The sequence below is a fragment of the Xenopus laevis genome, chromosome 3L, assembly GCF_017654675.1.
Source record: "Xenopus laevis strain J_2021 chromosome 3L, Xenopus_laevis_v10.1, whole genome shotgun sequence".
Taxonomy (NCBI): domain Eukaryota; kingdom Metazoa; phylum Chordata; class Amphibia; order Anura; family Pipidae; genus Xenopus; species Xenopus laevis.
Window position 1 is genome coordinate 40,454,670 of NC_054375.1, and position 13,959 is coordinate 40,468,628.

The window sequence follows — 13,959 nt, forward strand, 5'->3', positions numbered from 1 at the left end:
AGGGTGTTGCACAAAACCCAGCACATATCAAAAAAATCATTGGGACTTCTCCCATTGACTTATATTCAACTTCGACAGGTTTGAGATGTTGGATTTTCAGATTCGGACTTCTCCATCCTCAGGGTTTAATAAATTCATTTTAATATATATTGGTGATGAGAGTTTGGGGGACCCTCAAATTATTTTGCTGTGGGGCCCAGTAACATCTAGTTATGCCACTGCTTGATTCATAATGCATACAGTATACCCATGCTTTCTACTCATAGGCTTTGTCAGTATAAAAGCTAAAGGACAAGGAATGGCATCCCCTTTATTAATTTAATTGCTTACCAGATACCATTGGCTGGTGCAATTTTTAAAGAAGACAAACACCCGCCAGGCATAGTCTTCCTTAGGTCATGTCATCTTCTTTCTTCTTCCCAGCCATATTCCACGGCAGGTTACACTCGGCTCATGCACAGCCCTGAACTTTAAAGTTGCATGCACCAATCCTGACCCGGTGTGGGGGATGCCTGCCAAGAAGATGGAATGATGTCCATTTCAAAGAGAGAGAGGATATCTTTGCGTGTTGATAATGAAAATGAAAGGAAACCCATCAGATAAAAAAGCACTGATCCCAATGAAAATACCAAGCAGTAAGCACTGCAGTTAGATAGGATGAGAGGAACGACACACGGCTACTGTTCGGCCACTGCTGGCAGTGGAACAATTCAGTTTAGTCTGCAGATACCTTATCTCTACTTCCCCAGGCTGGTCAACATCAATAGGTTTTAGCATTCTAGAGTGAGAAATATCTTGTGACTCCTTTCTCAATGCTGATCTATGGAAACATGCATGGACTAACCTGAAAACTCAAATCTCTACAGTTCTTGGCAGGCCAGTCAGATGGGTTCATTAAGTTTCTACAGGGTCTGAATGCTTAAAGTAGAAGGAAAGCTACAGAGGCATTTTATTGCCAATAGATTAGCTGCAATAGTGCAACCTAGAATGCTATATTTATTCTGTAGAAGGTTTTACCATATCCGAGTAAAAAGCTCTAGAAGTTCTCTGTTTGTTTAGGATAGCAGCTGCAGTATTAGCTTGGTGTGACATCACTTCCTGCCTGAGTCTCTCCCTGCTCACTTATAGCTCTGGGCTCAGATTCATTCCATTAGGTGACCATACACAAGAAAATATGGCAGAGAGCAGCTTCTATATCATTGTGTTGCTTTCATTAATTATAGATGAATAATAATATATTGATATATCATAGCAGATTATCTAACAGTAGGAGAGTTGCTTGGGAATTTGCCCATATATCTAGCTATAGTAGATTATTTTTATTTGTCTACACTGAGGACTGCTCTATGACAAAACCTAATACAGGTATGGAACCTGTTCTCCAGAATGCTTAGAGCCTGGGGGTTTCCAGATAAGGGATCTTTCCTTAATTTGGATCTTCATAACTTAATTCTACTAGAAAATCATGTAAACATTAAATAAACCCAATAGGCTGGTTTTGATTCCAATAAAGATTCATTATATCTTAGGTTGGATCAAGCACAAGGTATTGTTATATTATTATACAGATAAAGGACATCATTTTTCAAAATTTGGATTATTTGGATAAAATGGAGTCTATGGGAGACAGCCTTTCCTTAATTCGGATCTTTCTGGATAAGGGGTTTTCCGGATATAAGGTAATATTTATAAAACTAAGCATTGCGGGCGTCAGTCCTTATGGAAATGCAGCATCAATTGCAGAATTAGGAATAATAAATCATAAATAATCCTAACTACTTCTTTAGGTGTGTGCAAGAACATTCCTAATAGATCCTACTATCCATGTCTCCAGATTTCCCTTGGATTTTCCAGTCAATGACTCCCTACTAAGCTTTTTTCCTGGCGAACGTGTACATTCTCACTCATTTTTTTTTTTTACTGACTGCAATGACTGGAAAATTACCCGGAGCAACATTATATGATTTAAATAAAATATTAGGGGCCATTTTTTAAAAAAAAGAAAAAAAAAAGGTGAAATCAAAGAAAGAAGTCGGGGGACCCCGAAGACTGATTGGGGCCCATTAAAAACTAGTTCACAACTGACTTGTTGGACTCCTGTTAGGATATTTGATCTAAAATTTTTATATTTTGTTGGTAGAGGAATGTTGATCTTGTCCCTCTTAAAACGATTAAAGAGCTTTGGAGTTAGTGTGGGGGAAATGAATGCAAATTATTCGGTTAAAGGGGTTGTTCACCTTTATTCAACAGCTATCCAGTGGCGTAACTTGATATTACTGGGCCCCACAAGCAAATTATTTTACAGGCCCCCAAAATGTTTAGCGGTAACAATATTTATGGAAACTGTACACGAATTAGGGCCTCATGGGGCCCCTATACCCCCTACGCCCCCTACAGCCGCAGGGTCTACTTCCTCTATAGTTACGCCCCTGCAACTATGGTCTTGTTTACCTTAGCAACCAGGCAGTGGTTTGAATGAGAGACTGGAATATGAAAAGCCTTGAATAGAAAGATAAGGAATAAAAAATAATATAAATAAAATTGAAAGCTCACAAAGCAATAGTTCTTTGGCTGCTGGGGTCATTTGAAAACTGCAAAAATAGATGTAGAAGAGGAAGGTAAATAATTAAAAAAACTATAAAAAAATTAATGCAGAACAAATGAATAGTAGCTAAGTATAGGACATTCTTTAACATATTAAAAGTTTACTTAAACGTGAACCACTCCTTTAAGATGGCAGTAGGTATCGCAGAGTCATTTGCCTTCTCTCTGATGGGGTCTACCATCAGTATTTACCTTAAAGAAATACTGTCTTGGGAAACATTTTTTTCTCAAAATGCATCAGTTAATAGTACTGCTCCAGCAGAATTCTGCACTGAAATCCATTTCTTAAAAGAGCAAACAGATTTTTTTAGATTTAATTTTGAAATCTGACATGGGGCTAGACATATAGTCAGTTTCCCAGCTGTCCCCAGTCATGTGACTTGTGCTCTGATAAACTTCAGTCACTCTTTACTGCTGTACTGCAAGTTGGAGTGATATCATTCCCCTCTCTTTCCCCCCAGCAGCCTAACAATAGAACAATGGGAAGGTCAGCTCGCTCACGGGGAGGTGGGGTATGTGGATGGGCAGTAGGACCGCCCGACCTCTGGCACCCACCCACTAAATGTGGCGCTGGGAAGGTAACCAAGTAACAGCTCCCTATCACAAGATAACAGCAGCCTGGTAGATCTAAGGTCAGCACTCAATGGTAAAATCCAGGTCCCACTGAGACACATTCAGTTAGATTGAGTAGGAGAAACAACAGCCTGCCAGAAAGCAGTTCCATCCTAAAGTGCTGGCTCTTTCTGACAGCACATGACCGGGCAAAATTACCTGAGAAAAAACCTAACCTAACTAAAAAAAATACACTTATTGGATCAGGAATTACATTTTATATGGTAGAGTGAATTATTTGCAGTGTAAACAGTGTAATTTAGAAATAAAAAATACATCATAAAAATCATGACAGAATCCCTTTAAACAAACTCGAATATTGGTTTATTTATGAAAACTTCTGAATGTAAAAAACTCGATTGAATGCAATTGTGGAAAAACTTGAATTTACCAAGTTTATAGGCTAAAAATCCTTGAACCCCTCGAAACCTTCTGTTTTTGAGCGCAAAACAGCCTAAAAAGCCAGATAATCACGAAGGCAAAAAAAGTGACCTCTGCCATTGACTTTTACATAAAATCGAAAGGTTTTAGCTGGAGTATTTTCAGATTCGGACTTTTAGCAACTTCAGACAATCTTGAAAAATGCAAGGTTTTGTTTCCCCAAAAAACGTTTAGTTTTTTAGTGAAACTAACCTTGAAAAACTTGAATATTTCGGGAAAAACGATAAAATTGTTAGAATTGTACGATTCAAAGTACTACGATCGTACGATGAATAAAATCCTCCTACTTCAAATTCAAATGTCAGAGGATTCTATTGGATGGTCGAATTTCGAAGTATTTTCCACTTCGAAATTCGACCCTTGATAAATCTGCCCCTTAGAGGCCTATTTATCAATGGTCAAATTTTCGAATTCGTGTGAATTATTTTAGTACGAATATACTCACAATTCGACTGGGAGGTTATTTAAGAAAAAAAATTGAATGTCTAATATTCAATCTAATTGTTCCGACCCAAAAATTAGAGTTGTATTAGATCCATCCGTATTCAATAGTATGAATCAAGTTCTCAAAAAAAACCCTCAAATGTCAGGAAGGCTATTAACATCTCTAAATAGATCAACAGACCTCTGCCATTGACTTGTACATGAACTCTGCAGGTTTTAGGTGGCAAATATTTGAATAAATTTCCATGGTCGAGGTGTGATAAATCTCACATTTGAATTTGAATTCGAATAGGGGGATTAAAATTCAAATGTGTAAATTCTGAAACTTGAAAATTCGAATTTACTATTCAACCCTTGATGAATCCGCCCTTAATAAATAAGCCCTTGAGTTCCTAGGTTTTCCTTATCCTATATAGAAATACATATTTTAATTTACAGATATCAGGTATTTCATTTTATAAATTTTATAAAAAAAGTCCGTATTAGAATATGTTTGACTCTTGGTCTAGTCACCACAACTTTGAAAACTCAGCAAATATTTCAGAACAAGAGTCTTGAATCACGGGACTGTCAGCTGCAGGCTTAGGGCTGCTGGAGATTTCTTCCCATTAACTAGGAATACATTTTCTCAACGCATTCCAGATGTGCACAACACAGTTTTTTCTTTAAAAAGCATACCATTTAAAGGACAAGTATTCATGTGCTAATCACTACAGTAGTCTAGAGAACCCTGTAACTTAGCTGCAATAGTTAAAAATGCTGCCCTTTGTTTCTGTTTCCTGAATGATAACGATACGCTGATTGATCTTTTGTTTGAGTGAAAACATTTTTAGACTTTATACCACAGCTTCTCATAATTGGAATATTAGTAAAAGTGGTTTCTGGTGTGTCATTTTTTTTTTTTTTTAATAGCAAAATTAGATTTTGCTTCTCTTCAAAAATGGACATAAATGGACAATTACACATGTGTCCTCTACTCCAAGTAGTTTGTATGCTCTTAAGGTTTTTGATTGGGTTTCCTCTCACACTCCAAAAACATTAGAGAGAAGCCCATAATATCCAGATCTTGCCTAAGAAATTCTGGCAGGTAAACTTGTAAGATGTAAGATATCCCAATTAGATGAAGAACATGGCTTGCATGCACCAATGCTGAAATACACAAGCACACTGTGGGGGCACATTTACTAAGCTCGAGTGATGGATTCGAATGAAAAAAACTTTGAATTTCGAAGTATTTTTTTGGGTACTTCGACCATCGAATAGGCTACTACGACCTTCGACTTCAATTCAAACTAAAAATCGTTCGACCATTCGATAGTCAAAGTACTGTCTCTTTAAAAAATACTTCGACTACATACTTCGGCAGTTTAAACCTACCGAGGTTCAATGTTAGCCTATGGGGACCTTCCCCAGCACTTTTCTAAGTTTTTTTTGATCGAATAAAAATCGTTCGATTGATCGATTAAAATCCTTTGAATCGTTCGATTCGAAGGATTTTTTCGTTCGAACAAACGATTTTTATTTGATCGTTTGATCGAAGTATTTGCGCTAAAATCCTTCGAATTCGATATTCAAATTCGAAGGATTTTACTTCGAGGGTCGAATTCGAGGGTTTATTAACCCTCGAAATTCGACCCTTGATAAATCGGCCCCTCAGTGTTGTGGGTGAAAGCCCAGAAGAACAAAAGAACAGGGTGTAGTGCCAGTCATAAAACCAGATGAGTCTTCCCAGAAATAAAGCTTGATGACCTGTAAATCAGGACTTTAATTATTACGGGTTGATAGAATAAATTTCTGGGAAAGAAGCAATGGTCATCCTCTGGAATAAAAGATTAAACCAAGACTTTTCAACTATAGTTTACTTTAATCTGGCATCTAATCTTAGATTGAGGATTTTTCTAAAATCAAAGAGATATGGAACCATCTATTTCCTTAATCAATTTGGTTGGACCCCTTTGGACCTGTTCTACAAACTGTGCGTCCTTACTCCAATGCTTAGCAAGTGGGGTGGGGCGTCACTGGTTAGGAGCAATTCTTAGTTTTTATGGAGAAATTCTCATGCTGTAGTCATGTTGGTGGTAGTGAGAAGATGGTCATGGGCTGGCCAGGTCTAGCTAGTGCTGCTTAAAGCCAGAGGATATATATGATTACCACCTGCGTATGTGCTGCTAAATCCCAACAATACGCTTTTGTTATAGGCAGTAAAAAAACTAGTCTCAATGAAGCAGACTTCACACACTTAGCTGAAAAGCTCGATTTTATGGGCAGTGTGCATGTGGGGGTAGAGTCTACTTTTTATTGTATTCTATAATGAACTACATTCTTATGTGTGACATGCTGCAGTACAGACTAACTTTAATAACATTTCTGGTCTGAAAGTTATAAAAGCATTGGTGAATGGTCATAATTAGTTAGGCACTAATTAATGTAATTTTTAATTGTATTATTATATACATAAGGAATAATTTATTGACACCCCAGACACAAGTGCAAATTCTCTAAAGGGTGTCCTCACTACTCATAAAAAGATCTGGTGCGAGTGCTGAGGGCAGCAATAGTGGGAGCAAGGAAGTCCTGTCCTTACCAGCTGCCATAGAGGAGGCATTAAGTTTGGGGCCCCATAGGGTCTGTGCACGCCGGAGTTCCCAAGTTTGTATGTCAAAATGATGTGCAAGTTAGGGGACCAGTATTGGGAGGAGGGACATCTATGTGTCACTCCTGAAAAGGTCTCTGCGCTCTACAGGAGCTTTCAACCTTTTACAACTCTTTCAATTCAGGTTTTTGGAGATTTTTTTTTGGATTGATACATTTTGAAAATTCAAGACTTTTTCTATCCTTGGGGTATAATAAATCATGAAAAATTCAAGGATTTCTTTAAGTAAATATTCAGATTTTATACTATAGTTTTGGGTATTCAGACTTTAATAAATAACCCCCAAAGAGCCTTTCCAACACATTGCAATACTCTTTCTAAAAGTGCTCAGATTCCTTTCTGTAAAATTCTTTTTTTTCATGCAGATCAACATATTTCCCGACACCCTGTGAAACAAGGTAGAAACGCTCTGGCTGGCATGTAATCAAAGTCTTAAATAAAATAAAAAACTCGCAAAGATGCACATCATTACCATTCAAACTGTAAATGCTCATAGGACATTTTATAAGATCTGCTTGAAGGTGGTCTTATTTTTGTGCAATACAATTATTTTACTAGTAGAAAAGGTGCTTTAACTTCTATTGAACATGTGCAGTGTAGGAACCATATTGTAGTCATGGCATTCAAGGAATGTTGCTTGCTTCCACCGAGTAGTGACATCAGGGATCACAGTGGATGTCCAAGTTGGCCAAAACTAGTTGAGGTCATTGCAAATGTCATTTAGACTTTTCGATATCCACTACTCAGTAGTCATCATCCACCATTAGAGTTAATCCAAGAGGCTTAAGAAGATGAAAGGCCACTGACCTCTGTGTTCAAAGGTATTATCTACTTAAGTAAGGGCCAAATATTATGTACCCAACATCTCACTAGAGTTCAGATACTGGAAGCTATCTTTAAAGGAGAAGGAAACCCAGTGGGCGCAAAAACCCTCCCCCCCTCCCCTGTGTTGCTCCCCCTCCTTCCTCCCCCCTGGCCTACCTGTCCCACTGGGCAAATGCCCCTAACTTGTTACTTACCCTTCTGCGCAGGTCCAGTCCACGGAGTTCACAGATGGCATCTTCTTCCACGCGATGTTCTTCCTGCTTTGACCGGCGTTTTGGCGTTTTGGCACAAAGTTTTCGTGACTTTTGGCTCATGCGCAGTAGATCCGTACCGGCAAAATGCTCCTACTGCGCATGCGCCGGTCAAAGCAGGAAGAAGATGGCTTGGAAGAAGATGGCGTCTGTGAACTCTGTAGACTGGACCTGCGCAGAAGGGTAAGTAACAAGTTAGGGGCATTTGCCCAGCGGGACAGGTAGGCCAGGGGGGAGGAGGGAGGGGAAGCAACACAGGGGAGGGAGGGTTTTTGCGCCCACTGGGTTTCCTTCTCCTTTAAGAATCTACAAAATTTTGTTGTACAGTGCTTTGCCCTCAAGGAGCGCTTTACAAATAAAAATATACATACATACATACGTACATCAGCCACCTAAGGGTCAGGGCACGCTCATCTTCGGGGAGATTAGTCGCCCAGCGACAAATCTCCTCTTCTTCAGGGCGACTAATCTCCCCGAACTGCCTCCCACTGACTAGAATGTAAATCACCGGCGGGATGACACTCAGATCGATTCATTTTCCGAAGTCGCCCGAAGTGCAACTCATTGACGTTGGTGCGAAGCACCTGACACTTCTTTTATAGAGAAACTACAGTGGAACCTACCCTGATTTTAAGTTTTCCCTCATTTTACATTCTTGTGGTCCCACCTATATATTATGCATAATCCATTTCCCTGATTTTATATTTTCCTGGATTTTACACCATTTTGTTCTGGTCCCCTGAAAAACGTAAAATGGGCATTCAACTGTATGTAGTCAGCCTTAACAAGTTAACAAGTGGTTGCAATATGGGGCATATAATCTACAGGTTGTACCTGTCTTGTTAAATGATGCCCAGTGGGTTTTAAATACAAGGCAAAACCCTTGTATGGCAACTTAAATACAGGAATAGACAATATCATTGTTCCAGGAATAACTGCAATTTTTGACCAACCAGTAATATAAGATATGCCCTAATATAAATAGATCATTGCATAGAAATAATAAGGCCTTTGAAAGTTTTATATTAAATAGTTTATTCCTGTATATTTACAGGTTTTAGGACGTAGGATCCTTACTGGCTGTGGAAGTGGTTCTTAGGGATAATGAAGAAAAATGACACAACTGATATCAATAAACAGCCGATCAGTCATAAAAAGAATGGAGTCGAGGGCTGAGAGACTTCTCTTGCATAAAATGAAATGGTTGTAATTGTGCCGGGATGTTAAATGCTTTAGTTATTTTATTAGGCTTCGATTTGGGAACGCCATTCATTTTCCTGCTAAAATAATGTCTTTATAATTGTGTGTGAAAAAAAAAAAGGAGACCGACAATATGTTTCAAATTTGTCCAATTAGAACTAACAGACAAGCAGAAGAGCACAATCATAAAATGGACTGTTTTTTGTTGCATGAGAAAATAAAAAGTAAAAGCACATGTCACTGGTGAATATGCTAAATGGCAATTGTCCCTCACCTCTGCTGACCTGCTAAATGTCTGAGTGGCCAGAAAGGTTGCACCGAGAGGTTATCAGACTCCAGTCTGCATGCAATTAGGCCAAGTCAAAGGAAACTCTTCATGCACCTACTTGTTTACATACCTAAGTATAATACTTGCTCTGGAAAGCTGCCCTAGCGCAATGGAATTGGGAACATTTCTAATAGAAATAGCTCATTTTATAAATGTGCTTTGTTATTTAAAGGAAAACTATACCCCCCAAACAATGTAGGTCTCTATTAAAAGATACTGAGTAAAACAGCTCATGTGTAAAACCCTGCTTCATGTAAATGAACCATTATCATAATAATATACTTTTCTAGTAGTATGTGCCATTGGGTAATCATAAATAGAAAATTGCTATTTTAAAAAATAAGGGCCGCCCCCTGAGATCGTAAGATTCACTGTGCACACATACAAACCACATGTAAGGTCACATGAGCCAATTAACCGACAGAGTTCAGCCTTTTGCTTCCACACTTCTTCCTGTTACAGTATGGGGCAGATTCACTAAGGGTCGAATTTCGAAGTTAAAAATACTTCGAAATTCGACCCTCGAATTGAAATCCTTCGACTTCGAATATCGAAGTCGAAGGATTTAGCGCTAAACGTTCGTTCGATCGATCGAAGGATTTTTCGTTCGATCGAACGATTAAATCCTTCGAATCGAACGATTCGAAGGATTTTAATCCAACGATCGAAGGAAAATCCTTCGATCAAAAAAAGGTTAGCAAACCTATGGGGACCTTCCCCATAGGCTAACATTGACTTCGGTAGGTTTTATCTGCCGAAGTAGGGGGTCGAAGTTTTTTTAAAGGGAAAGTACTTCGACTATCGAATGGTCGAATAGTCGAACGATTTTTCGTTCGATTCGTTCTATTTCGTTCGTATTCGAACGAATTTAACCAATTCGATGGTCGAAGTACCCAAAAAATACTTCGAAATTCGAATTTTTTTCATTCGAATCCTTCACTCGAGCTTAGTGAATCGGCCCCTATGTGTTGTAGTATTTCTGGTCAGGTGATCTCTGAGGCAGCACAGATAGAGTCACGAAATGGTGGTTCAAGGCAAGAGATGTAAAAGGGCAATATTTATGTAAATATATATTCCAGTTTGGTAAGATTCTTTAATATGTCATTCAATTTGATATAAACTATCTGTTGCTTAAGTATTCATTTTGGGGGTATAGTTTTCCTTTAAATGCGTACAGCTGGGTGACCTAGTTTAATGTCCGACCTGCATGTAGCCCTGATATTTCTATGCTGTATTTCAGTAAATCAGTTTGGTACTAGTCATGTGCACCTTTCTACCCAGCGTGTAAAACAGAAAATCTACATATACAGCCGCGGTTATTGTACCTACAGTTCCTCGGGTGCGGGTGGGCATCGTATTATGTTGCTGTGTTTTGTTGTTCATGGGAAAAACAGACGACATATAAGAACTTACTTTTTGTTATCTAATACACTTTAGAACACTTACAAATGTATCTGTCTACAGTCTGTACTGGGCCCACTGACAGCTGTTAGAAATCCAGAAACAAAACCACAAGCGTTCATCTGTCATAGAAAAAAAAGAAGCAAATCATCCATCCACTTATGCAGTGGAGCACCAAGTAGTTATTGGAGGGAAGAGTTTGAAATGTTTTCTTAATTGCCTAGTGTCTGGCTAGGGAGATTGAAATTGCAGCTATACATGGAAAGTGGGCCAATTCAATTGTTTGGCCTCCAGATCAACAATCGGATCATAACAGGGTCCTAAGAAGAACCAACAAGAAAAGGACCACGTGCCACCATATATGGGCCAATAAGCATCTGACTTTGTCCGGAGTCACCAAGTTGTCAGCCAATAGAAAGTCTTTTATTGAGCAATGCTTTCTGCAGCACTGTACAGTAGGTTTGGGGAAACTAAAAACTGTAAAAACTAAATGAACTTTTAGTATGATGTAGACATTGATATTCCGAATTAGTTTGCAACTGGTCTTCATTTTTTTTCTGGTTTTTCAGTTATTTAGCTTTCTGGTTGCTAGGGTTTCCTTTACCCTAACACCCAGGCAGCGATTTGAACTAGAGACAGGAATATGAATCAGAGAAGGAACTGATAAGAAGTTAACTAATGAAAAGTTATTCAGAAAGCAATAGTTTTTTGGCTGCTGTGGTGAGTGAAAAACTATATATCTAAAAAACAAAACAAATAATGAAGATCAATTGCAAAGTTGCTGGGAATAGGACATACTAAAAGTTAACTCAAAGGTGAACCATCTGTTATTCTGCCTCTTCTGTTATTTTGCTGATAAATGTATTATTTTCAGAGATAACTGTATTATTTTCAAAGTCCCTTGAACTGAATTATGGTCTTAATTATAGTCTCATTTCCAATCATCAGACCTTATATATATGGAGGCAGTCATGTAGTTGGACTGTTCTTGAGATATGTAATTAATTGTTATGATGCCCAAGGAAATATTTTGCCTCGTGTAAGTGGAGATCTATGAAAAAAAGGTATTTAATCTTCCAATTCTTCATTATTCTTTTGGGTTTTTTCATTGTAAAGCTTCATAGTTTAGGGAATCTTCAATCCTGCTTCTATAAAACTGACTTTTTATAAATAACAATGACAGGGCTCAGTTATGGCATTACTACATTCACAGCAGAACATAGTGTGGTTGCAAAAAAAATGGATGCAATTATACAGGGCCGGAACTAGAGGTAGGCAGAAGAGGGCACAAAGTTGAAGGGGGCACCAGGCACGTACCTCTTCCAACCACTTAACCATAGTCCAGGCCCTCTTATGCACACTATGTACTCTCTCTGGTGCTCCCTATTGAAGGCAGTGTGCGACTGGGCGTGAGCACGTGTGATGTTGGTGCGCTAAGGAGAGTGCACAAGGAAGGAGGCCGGCTGGGTTGCCTAGGGCTCTACTATTGAGCAGTAAATACAATACGGCAAAGTACTTGTGCCTAAATATGGTCCTTGCATGTCCTTGCACCATGTGCCAATAAGCCTACCCAGTGTGTCTCATGAATCGCAGGCAAATATTGAGGCAGGGGAACTCTGGAGCTACCACCACCCTGAAGGTAGCAAATTGCATCTGAAATTGCACTTTGCTCATTGCTTTTGCGTTTGTTATTGATCCCTTATATGTTTTGTTGTAATGTTGTAAAATATTTGATGTGAAGTGTGCGATGTTAAATGCCAAGCCAAACGGACTGAATAGAGAAAACATTGTATTCCTCCACAGAGCCAAAGCTCCTCTTCACGTCCTCATCTGCCTTTATCCGATATCCGATCCGATATCCGTGAACCAAGGATATTGCTTGGAATCGTCGCCCCAGAATATGAAAAGATGTGTAGGGCTGGCTCAGTGCAGTACAAAATAACACCCACTCCTAATATTCTGACCTGGCTTAAAGGCGAAGTAAACCCTAAAAATGAATATGGCTAAAAATGCCATATTTTATATTCTGAATTTGTTGCACTAGCCTAAAGTTTCAGCTTGTCAATGTAGCAGCAACAATCCAGGACTTCAAACTTGTCACAGGGAGTCGCCATCTTGGAAAGTGTCTGCTCAGTGGGCTCTGAGCAGCTGTTGAGAAGCTAAGTTTAGGGGTCGTCGCTAATTATCAAGCAGAAAATGAGGTTGGCCTGTAATATAAGCTGATGCTACAGGGCTGATTATTGAATTCTGATGCTAATTGCACTGGTTTCTGAGCTGCCATGTAGTAATTATCTGTATTAATTACTAATCAGCCTTATATTGTGACATTTCTATTCTACGTGTACTGTATATTGTGAGTGGGTCCCTAAGCTCAGTAAGTGACATCAGCACAGAACATGTGCAGTGAATCAGCAGAAAAGAAGACGGGGAGCTACTGGGGCATCTTTGGAGACACAGATCTTCCCTGCTAAAGGGCTGTGGTTGTCTTAGGCTGGTACAGAAGAACAAAACATAATGTACAACATTTCTAGTCTACTTTAGCTTTAGTTCTGCTTTCTGAGTTTTCTGAGCATGATGAGCCAGTTGTCACTAACACTGGGCTGAGGGTGGTACAATACTTAAATGGACTGAAGTACTGTCCAGTATCAGCATAACAACCAAATAGGCTTCCCTTCTTTTCATTTCTGCCTTAAGGTGGCCATACACTGAGAGATCTGCTCGTTTGGCGATGTCGACAAACGAGCGGATCTCTCCCCGATATGCCCACCTTGAGGTGGGCAATATCGGGCTGATCCGATCGTGGGCCCTAGGGCCCAATGATTGGATCCTTACGAATAGTAATAGGCGGTCAGATTGCGGGACCGCATCAATGAATAGATGCGGCCGCGATCCAACGGAACTTTTCGTCCCATCCGATCGAGATCTGGCCACGGTCTGTCGGCAGCTTTTATCAGCCCGTGTATGGCCACCTTTAGTTGGTGCTATTCTGGGGGTTTTGGGATAATCTTGTTAAAAGAGAACATTGCTTTGCTGCATGTCTAGTAATACTTTACAGTTAAAGGAACGTGTCTCGTTATGTTGCAGTTGTCCGTATTATCAACAAAATCTAAGAAGTCTTTACTGTCTCTTTTTCCTTCTCCCTCAATGCTTTCAAGTTGATTGTTCCATGTCAGACCTGTCATTATCTGCACAAATCATTC